The sequence below is a fragment of the Dermacentor andersoni genome, chromosome 9 (assembly GCF_023375885.2).
Source record: "Dermacentor andersoni chromosome 9, qqDerAnde1_hic_scaffold, whole genome shotgun sequence".
NCBI lineage: Eukaryota > Metazoa > Arthropoda > Arachnida > Ixodida > Ixodidae > Dermacentor > Dermacentor andersoni.
In genome coordinates, this window is record NC_092822.1 from 116,851,598 (window position 1) to 116,864,276 (window position 12,679).

General features: G+C 46.4%; 1 long non-coding RNA gene across 2 annotated transcripts in view; it reads right to left on the reverse strand.

Moving 5' to 3' along the window:
- Positions 1-408: 408 nt before the first annotated feature.
- LOC140213257 (uncharacterized) overlaps positions 409-12,679 on the reverse strand; it is a 65,747-nt gene continuing 53,476 nt past the window's right edge. For both annotated transcript variants that reach the window (XR_011890211.1, XR_011890210.1), the window contains exons 3-4: positions 2,048-2,154; positions 409-597 (exon numbers count right to left, since the gene is read on the reverse strand). This is a non-coding gene — a long non-coding RNA (uncharacterized lncRNA). The remainder of the gene's footprint in view (positions 598-2,047; positions 2,155-12,679) is intronic.

The window sequence follows — 12,679 nt, forward strand, 5'->3', positions numbered from 1 at the left end:
AAATGCGCTTCCTTGTTTTGTAATAAACACGGGAATACCTGATGCCTGAAAGGGCGCAGGTGCCAGAGCAAGCATGTCCATACAAGCAGTCGACGATTCGTTGGCTCCCGTCACGTGATCTTCGCCGGCAGCTCCAGAAATGATGAGAAGCTCCCTCGCGCATCGCAAAACGTGGAAGTAGCGTTATGTTTCGCTTGTGAATCTCGCATGTGAGATGAGTTTCGACACGTGTGATTACGAACTCGGCTCACAGGCTGGCAGTTAGCTCCATGGTCGATCTCCAAAATACACGTGTCTTTCGCTACTTCAATTTATTGGTGGTTCACGACCCCTCAGATACAGGGTTTTTTTTGTTTGTTTATTAGAAATGTTCTATCTGCAGAACAATTCACAACAGAGGCAGTAAGAAACCAGGTACGCATGCGTTTATTGAATACGGCATGAGCATGATACACCTTTCTGCTGCCATTTTAGAGCCAACATAGGGCGACACGATACCCTCTTCGTGATAATCACATTCGACATCCATGTCGCTTGCCGAACCGTCTTTTCTTAAAGCGGTGAAAACTAGGGTTTTGAACAAGCATTCAGTTTCACCTGTAAGCAACGGAACAGAACAACGAAAAGACTGTAAATGGAGACGGAAGGCGTAGAAAAGAATTCAATATTGTCGAAAGCGGGTTGCGACTTCCTCATAAAATGCATTGTACAATGATGTCCCAAACAAATGCATAGCTGCCAATGTTTATGGCCAAAAGAAAAGGATGGGCCAAGTTTGCTACACTTAACTTACCCTCCACAATTAAACGTTCACTTATTGTAGGTTACATTGTTTCTGACAGGACGTGGTACCAGCACGTGGTATGAAATATGCCCGAGTTTCTATAAAGCGACCTGTAATCCATAGCATTTGGAATAGGTAATTGGTGCTACGTGCTCCGATTATTATCACTCATTAATTAGTTAGTATTCCGATTTACAGCGCTAAAGGTGCCTAAGGGGCTGCCAAGGATTTCGTCAGTCGATGTACGTGCGTTCGGCGATGTTGACGGCGTATTGGTTGTGCGTTTGCTGCATTGTATTATGCAATACTGCATGGTGTAACCGATAGATAAATATGTCCCTAGCATGGCAGAAACGAAAATAAGGAGAATCCTACTGTCACCACGCGTATGCCGGTAGAGGTGACTCCCAAATGGCAATGCATGCCCGTCGCCTGTCTCTGGGCCATCGGAACGCCAACTGTTTACATATTCTCACAGCAAGTATCGCATATACGTATGGTTGACAAGCCTTTTTTTTTTGCGCTATAGCTTTGGCGGGCCATGATAATGTAACTAAAGAGAAACAACGAAAGCAGACGTGCTAAAACGTATCCGCCGAAGCATTCGGCAGCGCGACCACCAATTCTCGTCTTTTGGACAGTTATTATTGATGCACGACAAGGCCGCATACTAGTGCATCAGTCCAGGAATATTATCTCAAACGGTATACATGCGCTGCATCGCACGTTCTATATTCACACGGGCGCTTGCCGTGATGTCTTAATTTCCCCATGTGCAGTTGCCCCTACAGGGACGCGCCACGAGGATGTGTGCAGACTTCCAAAATTTTGCGAATAACCTGATAAAGCGCATCCCAGATGAAGTTCTCTAACTTTTTCCTTAATCCACAGAAACCGTGCAGAAGTGTAATATTAGCTCAATGCACCATTTTAGAAGAGCTAGAGGCATAATAGCATATACACAACAAAAGCTTGTTTTGGGAGCGCTGTTCTGAGGACTCTAAGGAAAGCAGGTATGATATTGTCTCCAATTTGCCATGCCATTTTTCCGCCTGGTCATGAGTGAAATGTGCCTATAAACATGGCCCGTCGTATGCTCAAGATCAAAGAATAACACAACGAATTAGTAGAAGACGCGCACATTAAAGGCAACCAGCGCACCGAACACTGCATCACACCAGCGTTGCTATTACGGAATTCCGAGAGTGAGTTGCGTATGGAAAATATCGCTGACACTCCACAAACAGAAGTTGCGCTGCTCACCGTGACCCTTGAGGAGTAGGTCTCTGGAAACTGAGTCTCCCCGTTTACCGTACTCGTAAAAGACACCATAGCGGAAACGGGCCCATTCATGTATACGAAAGTGTAGGCTGGAAGAAAAAATAAAGTCGTGCACTCAACGCACTCATAAAAGTACACTTTGTTTTCTGCTCTCCGACGCATGTTTATAAATAGCAATACGTACACAGAAACTGCACCGCCCGAAAGAAAATTGAAACCTCTTTGACAATATTTGCCTAACTTTAATGAAAATATTTAGGGCTGCAGGAAATGAAGAATAACAAGGAACGAATAAGTAAGCAGAGGAAACGCAAGCGTAAGCTGTGGATTCTACTAGAGATCAATCCGCTATATGGCACCCGTTAAAATTTCGCTTTTAACCGTAGACGTGGCCGGGAATATTCTTTTGTGGTACGGCCTCGGCGTTTATTTGACAACGCAACCACCTTTCTTTTTACTTTATCATGCCCACATTTTGTTGCTCTAACGAGTCATCTCATTCACATCAAAGCGCCACTTCCCCTGTGATCACATAATCTAGCAAGGTGGCTTATACGAACCTTCACTACACCTCAGGCAGGGATTCGTGCAATACATGTGCGATGAGCCTACATGTGCCTTGACAAAGACGTGGCCACCAGCCGAAACGCTAGCTCCTGCTTTCACCTTGTTATCGTTTAGCTCATCGTATTAAATTTCCATCTCCCGCAATCCCCATGTTTTCCCTGGTTGTGCAGAGCCAGGTAGATGCCAAAACGGGCTTATTATTTTTTTTTTTTTGAGGATGCGAAATTTCCGCACAGAAAGAACACAGAAAATAACAAGAAGGTTCTTGTCTAGAGTTCACGCAAAGAATAAGGAAGAGCAAGTAGTAACAACACCTAGCTGTAAAGTTAACACACATATTTTCAGCACGTCAGAACGATCGTACATGCGCCCATTCCTTTCCTCTACATCTGCAGTTATCCTTTCTCGCTTATTTGCGTTTGTATTCCCGAAGATTCTATTGCGACCGCGTAGGTAGCAGAGCCGTGAATTGCTTGCAAGCGCGAATTTTTCAAACCATGTCTGACTCGAAGAAGGCACCACTGTAGGGTAAATGAGTCATACAATTCCCAAATCCATAGCGTTTAGGCCCACAGCGTTCCAAGAAAACTACGGTGTCAGTTACCCCCCCCCCCCTTTCCTCTCTCTCATTAGCTCTAATATAACCACTGTTCAAAGCTGTAGAAAGGCTGAAGACACCATTGAGAGCGGTCAAGGTCACCTGCATTGCGCGAGACTCAGAACGGTATTGACACGGCGGCACGACTCACCATTCTAAATAACCACCCGGGAGCGCTAGTTTTTGGACGCCAAGGGACACGCAGACGCGAGGAGCGGATCATAGCGACTCGGGGCCTCTCACCATTCTAAATAACCACCCGGGAGCGCTGGTTTTTGGACGCCAAGGGACACGCAGACGCGAGGAGCGGATCATAGCGACTCGGGGCCTCTCCGCAAGCGCGGAAAATTTTTTCCCTTTCTATTTTTGCACGCAAGGGCTCACAGCTCTTCGAATTCAGCGAAAATATATCATGTACCTAGGCACGTTCAAAACCGCGTGCATGCGTGAGATTCGGAAAACAATAAGAGGTGAGGACCACAAAGAATTGACACTATATCGTGCAACCTATGACCCGCAAGCACGCAAAACCGCAAAAACCCGTAAAGGGCAGACAAATCAGCCGATCTCTTGGCAAGTAAGGGTATCTCGGCCGTACTTTTCGGCGGCAAGGTAGACTAGCCGCCTGCGTGACTATCTTGCTGAGCTATGTCGAATGCTCTGTTGGTGCAGTCGAAAGTTCAAATCCCCGCCCCCGCTTTTTTGTACGATGGTGTATCTGCGTTTGACATTCTCCAGTGCACTAAACCTGCAGGCTTGTAGTGACGCTTGACACCCGTGAAAGATGCCGAGAGTGAGGGGGGCTACACTAATCCAGGTGTAACCAAATTACGAAGGCCCACTAAGCTTGAACAAAGACACTCCCTCACCAGAACAGCAATTGGCCTCCCCAGTGTAGTATTCGGCCACAACCTCCCTGACGATATCTACAATTAAACCACGGCCCTCATTCCCCAGCAGCTCCAGAGCACCTGACCAAGGCGGCAGTCAGACCTGTAACGCAGCAGAAGGTGTTAAGAATGCCGGGGTTGGGACAGGCCGCCATTGAAAACTGACCCTGTCAACCCTTAACAGCCGAAATCTGTCGAGTGCCGCTAGTTTAGCAGGACCCGTTGAGGAACTCTCCGACGTAGTTTGGGATATTATCGGCCTTAGTGAGATTAGAAGAACTGGTGAGGCTTATACATTGCCAAATAACGGCCATATCCTCTTCTACAGAGGTATCCGTGATAAGAACAATACGCGGTAGGATTCCTTAACAATAAGGACATGGCAGGCAATATTGACGACTCCTCCAGCATTAATGAGAGGGTAGCTGTAGTCGACAGGTACAGAGAGGTAATAAGAGGTATAGATTAAACGCAGGACAAGCCTAGGCTCTGACATCTAGTCACGACGATGCGGAAGTAGATCAGTTTATTCAAGAAGTTCAATTAGCGATGAGAAAAGTCTAAACTCGGTGTACAGTAGTAATGGTTGACTTCAGTTCTAAAGTGGGGGAAAAGCAGGTGAGTGAACAGGCAACAGGCCACTACGACGTCAATTCTAGTAACGCTAGAGTAGAGATGCTGGTAGAATTGGCAGAAAGAAATAAGCTGAGAATAATGAACACCCCTTTTCAGGAAACGTAGCAACAGAAACTGGACCTGGAAAAGCCCTAATGGGGAAACTAAAAATGAAATTGATTTTATACTTTCTGCCGATCAAAGCATAATGCAGGATGGAGAAGTGATAGGTAGGGTAAAGTGCAGTGATCATCGGATTCATTTCACTTTGAACAGAGAAAGAGTAAAATTCGTCTAGAAGAAACAGGTCAACATAGAAGCAGCAAGGGTAAAAGCAGACAAATTTAGGCTCGTATATGCCAACAAATATGCAGCCTTAGAACAGAGAGATGACGACGACATACACGTAATGATTGAAACCGTAAAGAGGCTGGCTTCAGATGCCGCAATTGAAGTGGGAGGCATGGCGGCAATGCATCCAGTAGGCAAGCTCTCCCATGTAACACAGCACCTAATAAAGAAACTACACAGAAAGAAAGTGCCCAATTGATATTCGCCATTATAACGCGAGGAAAACTGAAGAGGCCGTAAAAAAAGGGCGCAGCCCGAAATCAGTGAGAACGAAACTTGACATACGCCAAACCAAGATGTATGCACTGAAAGATAAGCAGGGTAATATCAGCAATCTCGAAGGTATAATAAAAGCAGCCACAGATTTCTCTACTGACCTGTAAAGTACCCAGAGGACAAGGGAGTACTCCATTCGAAATAATAATAAACAGCATACAGAAAATCCTCCTATAACTGAAGATGATGATGATGATGTGTGTCGTTTAGTGGCGCAAGGGCCAGATATGGCCAAAGAGCGCCATGTCCGTGTTAATTAGTTTGCAGTGAAATCATGAGTACTATGAAGTTGGTGTGGCGTGGCTGTAGAGGGGCCTATAAAATGGTAGCGCTAAAGTGCGTAAAATGTGTATAATAAGATTAGGGCGATGACTTATGAAGTGTACTACGAACAATAAGACAAAATTAAAGAGAATGATATGATGTCTAAAGATATATCAGGTTATATAGGATATGCTAGAGCACTACTGCCTCCTTAGAGCCCTTGAAACAAGGGCCTGGAGGCATGTGCTATTCAAAACAATTATCGCAGCGGCATGCTCTGGAGCGAGGATGCTCTACGAATTTAATGGTCTTATGACGTGTAGAACTACATCTTTTAAGAAGTCGAGGACTGCCTTGGTGTTAAAAAGCGGTTCATGACCAAGAAACATAGCCGGGTGCAGAGGGATGTAATAACGGTATGCTAGCGGAAAATGTTTCTTTCTTTCAGGTTCGGCTTTCCGACACTCCAAGAGGACATGGAGGACGGTCAGCCTCTCACCGCATCTACCACAGGTTGGAGGATCGTTTCCCGTGAGTAAAAAGTTATGGGTCCCAAATGTGTGTCCTATACTGAGGCGACAGAATAGGACATCTGTTCGCCGAGATTTTGTTGGGGAGGGCCAAAAACCTAACCGGGGCTTTATAACGTGCAGTTTGTTATTTGTTTGCGCGTCCCACGTGCACTGCCAGTGACTTCGCAGTTTATTTCGTAAGAAAGGCCTCAGGTCTGTGACAGGCACATCAGCGGTAGGGTTAACAGCTGGCGATGTGATTGACGTAGCCATCTCGTCCGCGAGAACGTTACCTTCGATTCCCCTATGGCCTGGGACCCAGCATATTATGATATTCTGGTTAGATGAGTATGCTTTACATAATACCGAATACAGTTCATTGAATACGGGATTTTTATGTTTGTAGAGTGACTTTAAGGCCTTCACGACGCTTAGAGAGTCTGTATAGATCGCTGCTTTTGAAAGTTTTGATCTTATATGCTTCACGGCAGAGAGTAATGCGTAGGCCTCGGCCGTAAAGATGCTTGTTTCGGGATGCAGTACATCGGATTCCGAGAAGGAGGGGCCGACTGCTGCATAGGATACCCCGGCATTTGACTTCGAAGCGTCTGTGTAGAACTCTGCGCAGGAGTGCTTGTACTGTAGTTCTACGAAATGCATTCTGATTTCGGCCTCAGGAGCGTGCTTTGTAACTTTTATAAAGGATATGTCACATTGTATCGCCTGCCACTCCCAGGGAGGTAAGAGCTTGATTTTGTACATTAAGCGATGCTCGAGGAGTGGGACATGCATTTCATTGCTAAGCTCCTTCACACGCAGCGAAAAAGGCTGTCTTATGGAGGGATGGTTGCTGAAAAGTGTAGCGCACGTCATATCGGTAACGATATCAAAACATGGATGTTCAGGATTAGAGCGCACTTTAAGGAAATATGTAACGCTGATGTATGATCTCTGTAGGTGGAGAGACCATTCATTGGATTCGGCATATAAGCTTTCAATTGGGCTTGTTCTGAAAGCGCCCGTGGCTAAGCGGATATTTAGATGGTGAAGAGCGTCTAGCATCTTTAGCGCGCTCAGAGCGGCAGAGTTATATACCACGGCACCATAATCTAATCGTGACAGGATCAGGCTCTTATAGAGATTCATTAGGCACTTCCTGTCACTACCCCACGTAGTCTGGGATAGAAGTTTCATTAGGCTCATTGTTTTCAGACACTTTGCTTTAAGGTGTTTAATGTGTGGGACGAATGTGAGTCTATTGTCAAGTACAACACCTAGAACTATGTGCTCTTTGTTTACAGGTATCTGTTGTCCACACATTTCCAGGCAAGGATCCGGAACCAGGCATCTCTTCCTTGTAAACAGCACACAAGAACTCTTTTGAGGATTGATTTTAAAACCCTTTTTCTCGGCCCACCCTGACACCTTGTTCAAGCCATGCTGTACCTGTCTCTCGCATACTGCGAGGTTACAGGATTTGAAGCCTATTTGAATGTCGTCCACATATACGGAATACAAAATGGCCGGTGGTAAGGAAGCACGAAGCGTTGTCATCTTAACAATAAAGATTGTGCAACTGAGCACGCCTCCCTGGGGTACACCAGTTTCTTGTGTAAAAGGATGTGACAGCACATTGCCGACTTTCACCCGGAAGGTACGATTGGACAAGTAGCTTTTTATTATGTTGAGCATATTACCATGAACGCCCATTTCCGATAAGTCTCGCAAGATCCCGTATCGCCACGTCGTGTCATACGCCTTTTCCGTATCGAGAAATATGGAGAGGAAGAACTGTTTATGTATAAATGCATCCCGGATATTTCCTTCAATACGCACAAGATGGTCGGTTGTGGAGCGCCCTTCTCGGAAGCCACACTGATAGGGATCAAGCATTTTGTTCTGTTCAAGGAAATGGATCAGTTGCCGATTTATCATTTTTTCAAATACCTTACACATGCAACTTGTGAGGGCTATCGGGCGGTAGCTTGCCACTGAGGAAGGATCTTTGCCTTGTTTTAAAACAGGGACCACAATGGCTTCTTTCCATGCGGTCGGAAGGTACCCTGCGTCCCAGATAGTGTTGAAAAGTGTAAGTAGTGTAATTTGCGTGTCATTGTGTAAGTTTTTCAGCATTTCGTACATGATTCTATCCCATCCTGGTGCGGAGCTCTTGCATGTGCTCAAGGCAGCTCTCAATTCGGCAATACCGAAAGGGCGGTTGTAAGGCTCATTCTGTCGACTTTTTCTTGTTAATGGCTTACGTTCTTTTATTTGTTCATATATGAGAAAAGATTGCGAATAATTGTTTGAACTTGACACTCTCTGAAAGTGCTCCGCAAGTGAGTCTGCCTGATCTTGCAGTGTATCGCCCTGTGTATTTACCAGAGGGAGTGAATATGTTTGTCGCCCTCTAATTCTATTTACCCTGTTCCAGACTTTGGCCTCGTCTGTAAACGAGTTAATGCTCGATAAATACTTCTGCCAGCTTTCTCTTCTGGCCTGTCGGCGGGTTCTCCTGCCTTGAGATTTTACTTGCTTATAGTTGACTAGATTCTCTGCAGTGGGAGAAGCGCGTAGCAACCCCCACGCTTTGTTTTGCTTCCTACGAGCGATCCTACAATCGTCGTTCCACCACGGGACCCGCCGTTTACATGCCAAGCCATTTACTTCTAATATGCATTTAGATGCAATATCTATAATGAAGGCTGTGAGATACTGCACAGCATCAATTCCTAAAGAAGACATGTCATTCCATGAGATACTAGTTAAGTTTCGGAACTTCTCCCAGTCGGCTGTATTGATCTTCCACCTAGGAGCCTGTGGTAGACATTGTCTTTCTTTGTGTGCTTTTAGCATTATGGGGAAGTGGTCGCTCCCGTAAGGATTGTTGGTCACTTCCCATTCGAGTTCAGGCAGTATACAAGGGGAAACTAGGCTGAGGTCAATTGAAGAAAATGTTCTGTTTGCGAGAGAATTATATGTGGGTGTCTTTTTATTCAGCAGACACGCACCGGACGAAAAAAGGAACTGTTCAACGAGGCGACCTCGCGCATCGATGCGAGAGTCTCCCCACAGGCTGCTGTGCGCATTGAGGTCGCCAAGAACAACATAAGGTTCTGGCAATTGATCTATCAAGGACTGAAATTCATGTTTGTTTAGTTGGTAATGCGGGGGTATGTAAAGCGAGCAAATGGTGATGAGTTTGTTTAATAGGACAGCTCGAACCGCCACTGCTTCAAGGGGCGTTTGTAGCTGTAAAGGTTGACACGCTATACTTCTATGGGTGACTATGGCAACACCGCCCGATGATGCGACGGCATCATCGCGATCTTTGCGAAAAGTTAGATACTGTCCAAGAAAGGTTGTGTGTTTGTTTTTTAAGTGTGTTTCCTGTAAACACAGCACTTTCGGATTGTGTTTTTGCATAAGTTCCTGCACATCATCAAGGTTTCTGAGAAGACCTCTGACGTTCCATTGAATTATTTGTGCATCCATATTGGGAGTTTATAGGTGCTGTGTGTACAGAAACAGAAGTAGTGATTATGGAAATTACAGTGATTAAATTACAGAGCCCTTTCGAGGCCCTGTAACGGGAGTTTTGCCCTTTCTGGAGCGTTCGAGCGAGCCTCGCCGCTCCTTAGGCGCTTGGTGCGCCTTGAGGACAGGTGTTGTGTCCATTGCCTCTTGTGAGGCGCCGGACACGTGCTCTTGCGAGCGAGAGGTTTTCAGGGGGAGTCCCGCCTTGGAGGGCAAGACCCCTGCGCCCACCAGCCCGGAGGTCGATGGGGCTCCCTGAGGTATTTGGCTACGCCGGCCGTTGCCAGCGCTGGGAGGGACCTGGGGGGTTGAGGCAGCCTCAGCTGCACCCACCTGCGGGGTCGATGGTCCCTTCTGCTCGGTTGACGGAGCAGCGCTAGCTGCAACCGCCGCGGGGACAAATGGCGTGACTGCCGACTCATTGCTTGTGGGTCGGACAGCCGCCAGAGGCCGTTGTGACGGTGCCCCCTGACGCGCCACTTCGGCAAAGCTTTTCTTTGGCAGGTATGCTACCCGCCTTCGTGCCTCTTTGAACGATATATTCTCTTTTACTTTTATGGTTACGATTTCATTTTCCTTCTTCCAGGAGGGGCACGACCGCGAGTACGCGGCGTGAACCCCATCGCAGTTTACATAGTGCAGAGAGTTCTTACATGCTTCAGTGGCGTGTTCAAGGGCACTGCATTTTGCACATGTTTGGCGGCCTCGGCAGCTCTGCGAGCTGTGGCCCAAACGCTGGCATTTGAAACATCTCAAGGGATTTGGCACATACGGTCTTACACGGAGCTTGATGTACCTGGCCTCGATTGACTCGGGCAGGACACTTGAATTGAAGGTGAGTATTAGGTGTTTGGTCGCAATTTCTTTACCGTCTCGCCTCATCTTGATTCTTTTGACATTTATGACATTTTGTTCACTGAAGCCCTCCAAGAGTTCAGCCTCAGTGAGCTTCAGCAAATCATCGTCCGAGACAACGCCGCGGGTGGTATTCATCGTGCGGTGCGGGGTTACTACTACTTGGGTCTCCCCAAATGATACCAGTTTAGGCAGTTTCTCAAATTGTTTCAGATCGCGGAGCTCCAAGAGGAGGTCACCGCTAGCCATCCTCGACGCCTTATATCCTGGGCCAAAAACTTCGGTAAGGGTCTTAGAAACAAGGAATGGTGAGATTGTTCGAAATGGTTTAGCTTGTTTTTCAGAGTGGATCACGTGAAAACGAGGGAAAGATTCTTTTTGCCGTCCAGAAAACTGGAATACTTCATCGGTGCGCCCTCTTTTCTGAGGGCGATCAGGAAGTGGAGGAAAGGATGTTGCCATAAAGCAATTGAATTTTCGGCAATAACGCCAGCCACCCACCATGGAGTCCTACAAGGGGACGCTACAGAGACTGTAAGAACAGGTCCTGTAAACGCCAGCTGTACGTCATCACTATAACCAAATATGAAATAACCTAGGTTCGCTAATCACACAAGGTTAACCCTTGCTGCCTGGAAAATTTGGAAGTAAGCGGAAGGAAGGAGAAGATAGGAAAGATGAAAAGTGAGAAAAAGACGAAGGCTGGAGGGAGAGAGAGATAGGAAAAGGCAACTACCGCTTTCCCCCGGGTGGGTCAGTCCGGGGGTGCCGTCTATGTGAAGCAGAGGCCAAAGGGGTGTGTTGCCTCCGCCGGGGGGCCTTAAAGGTCCAGACACCCAGCATCGGCTCAACCCCCAGGATCCCCCTTTCCCCAGACACGGCTAAGCCGCGCACGGCTACGCGCGGGAGGGGCCAAACCTCGTGTGCTCGGGTACGTGGAGTCGCAACACACCAAACGCCTGCTGACGCAGACGTCCCTGCGGGGAACTGAAGATGAGGTCAGATGGGCCTTGAAAGATATCAAACGGGGGAAAGCGGCAGAAGAAGATTGCATAACACTCGATTTAATCAAAGATGAAGGAGACATAATGCTAGATAACTGGCGGCTCTCTATACGAAGTGTCTACCGACTGCAAGGATCCCAGAAAACTGGATGAATGCACGCATTATACTAACCCACAAAAAGGAGACGTTAAAGAACTGAAAAATTATAGGCACATTTAGCTTACTCTCATTATTACATAAAATATTTACCAAAATAATCTCCAATAGAATAAGGGCAACACCGAACTTTAGTCAACCAAGGGAACTTGTTTCAGGAAGGGATACTGCACAATGGATCACATTCATGTCATTAATCAGGTAATCGAGAAATCCGCAGAGTACAATAAGCCTCTCTATATGGCTTTCATGGATTACGCAAAAGCATTTCATTCAGTAGACATACGAACAGTGATAGAGGCATTGCGTAATCAGGAGTAGAGACCGCTTAGGTAAATACCCTGGTAAATATCTACAGAGATTCCACAGCCACCTTAATTCTACACAAGTAGCAAGATACCTATAAAGAAAGCAGTCAGTATCTCTCCAGGACTATTCACTCCGTGCTTGGAAGAAATATTCAAGCCATTAAACTGGGACGGTTTGGGATTAAGGATCGACGGCGAATACATCAGCAACCTTCGGTTTGCCGATGGCATTGTTCTTTTCAGCAATACTGCAGTTGAGTTACAACAAATGATTCAGGACTTCAGCAGGGAGAGTGTAAAAGTGGGGTTGAAGATTATTATGCAGACGACAAAGATAAAGATGAATATCCGGCCAAGGGAACAAGAGTTCAGGATCGCAAGGCAGCCTCTAGAGTCTGTGAAGGAGTACATTTACCTAGGTCAACTAATCACAGGGACCCCTGACCATGAGAAGGAAATTCCTAGAAGAATAAAAATGGGTTGGTTCGCACACGGCAGGCATCATAAACTCCTGACATCATTATCATTAAAAAAAGAAGGCATACAATCAGTGCATTTTACCAGAGATTAGGAGACTGACAAAGTAGCTTGCGAACAAGTTAAGGACCGCGCAAAGAGCAGTGGAACGAAGAATGCAAGGTATAACTTTAGGAGACAGAAAGAGAGCGGTTCGGATCAGA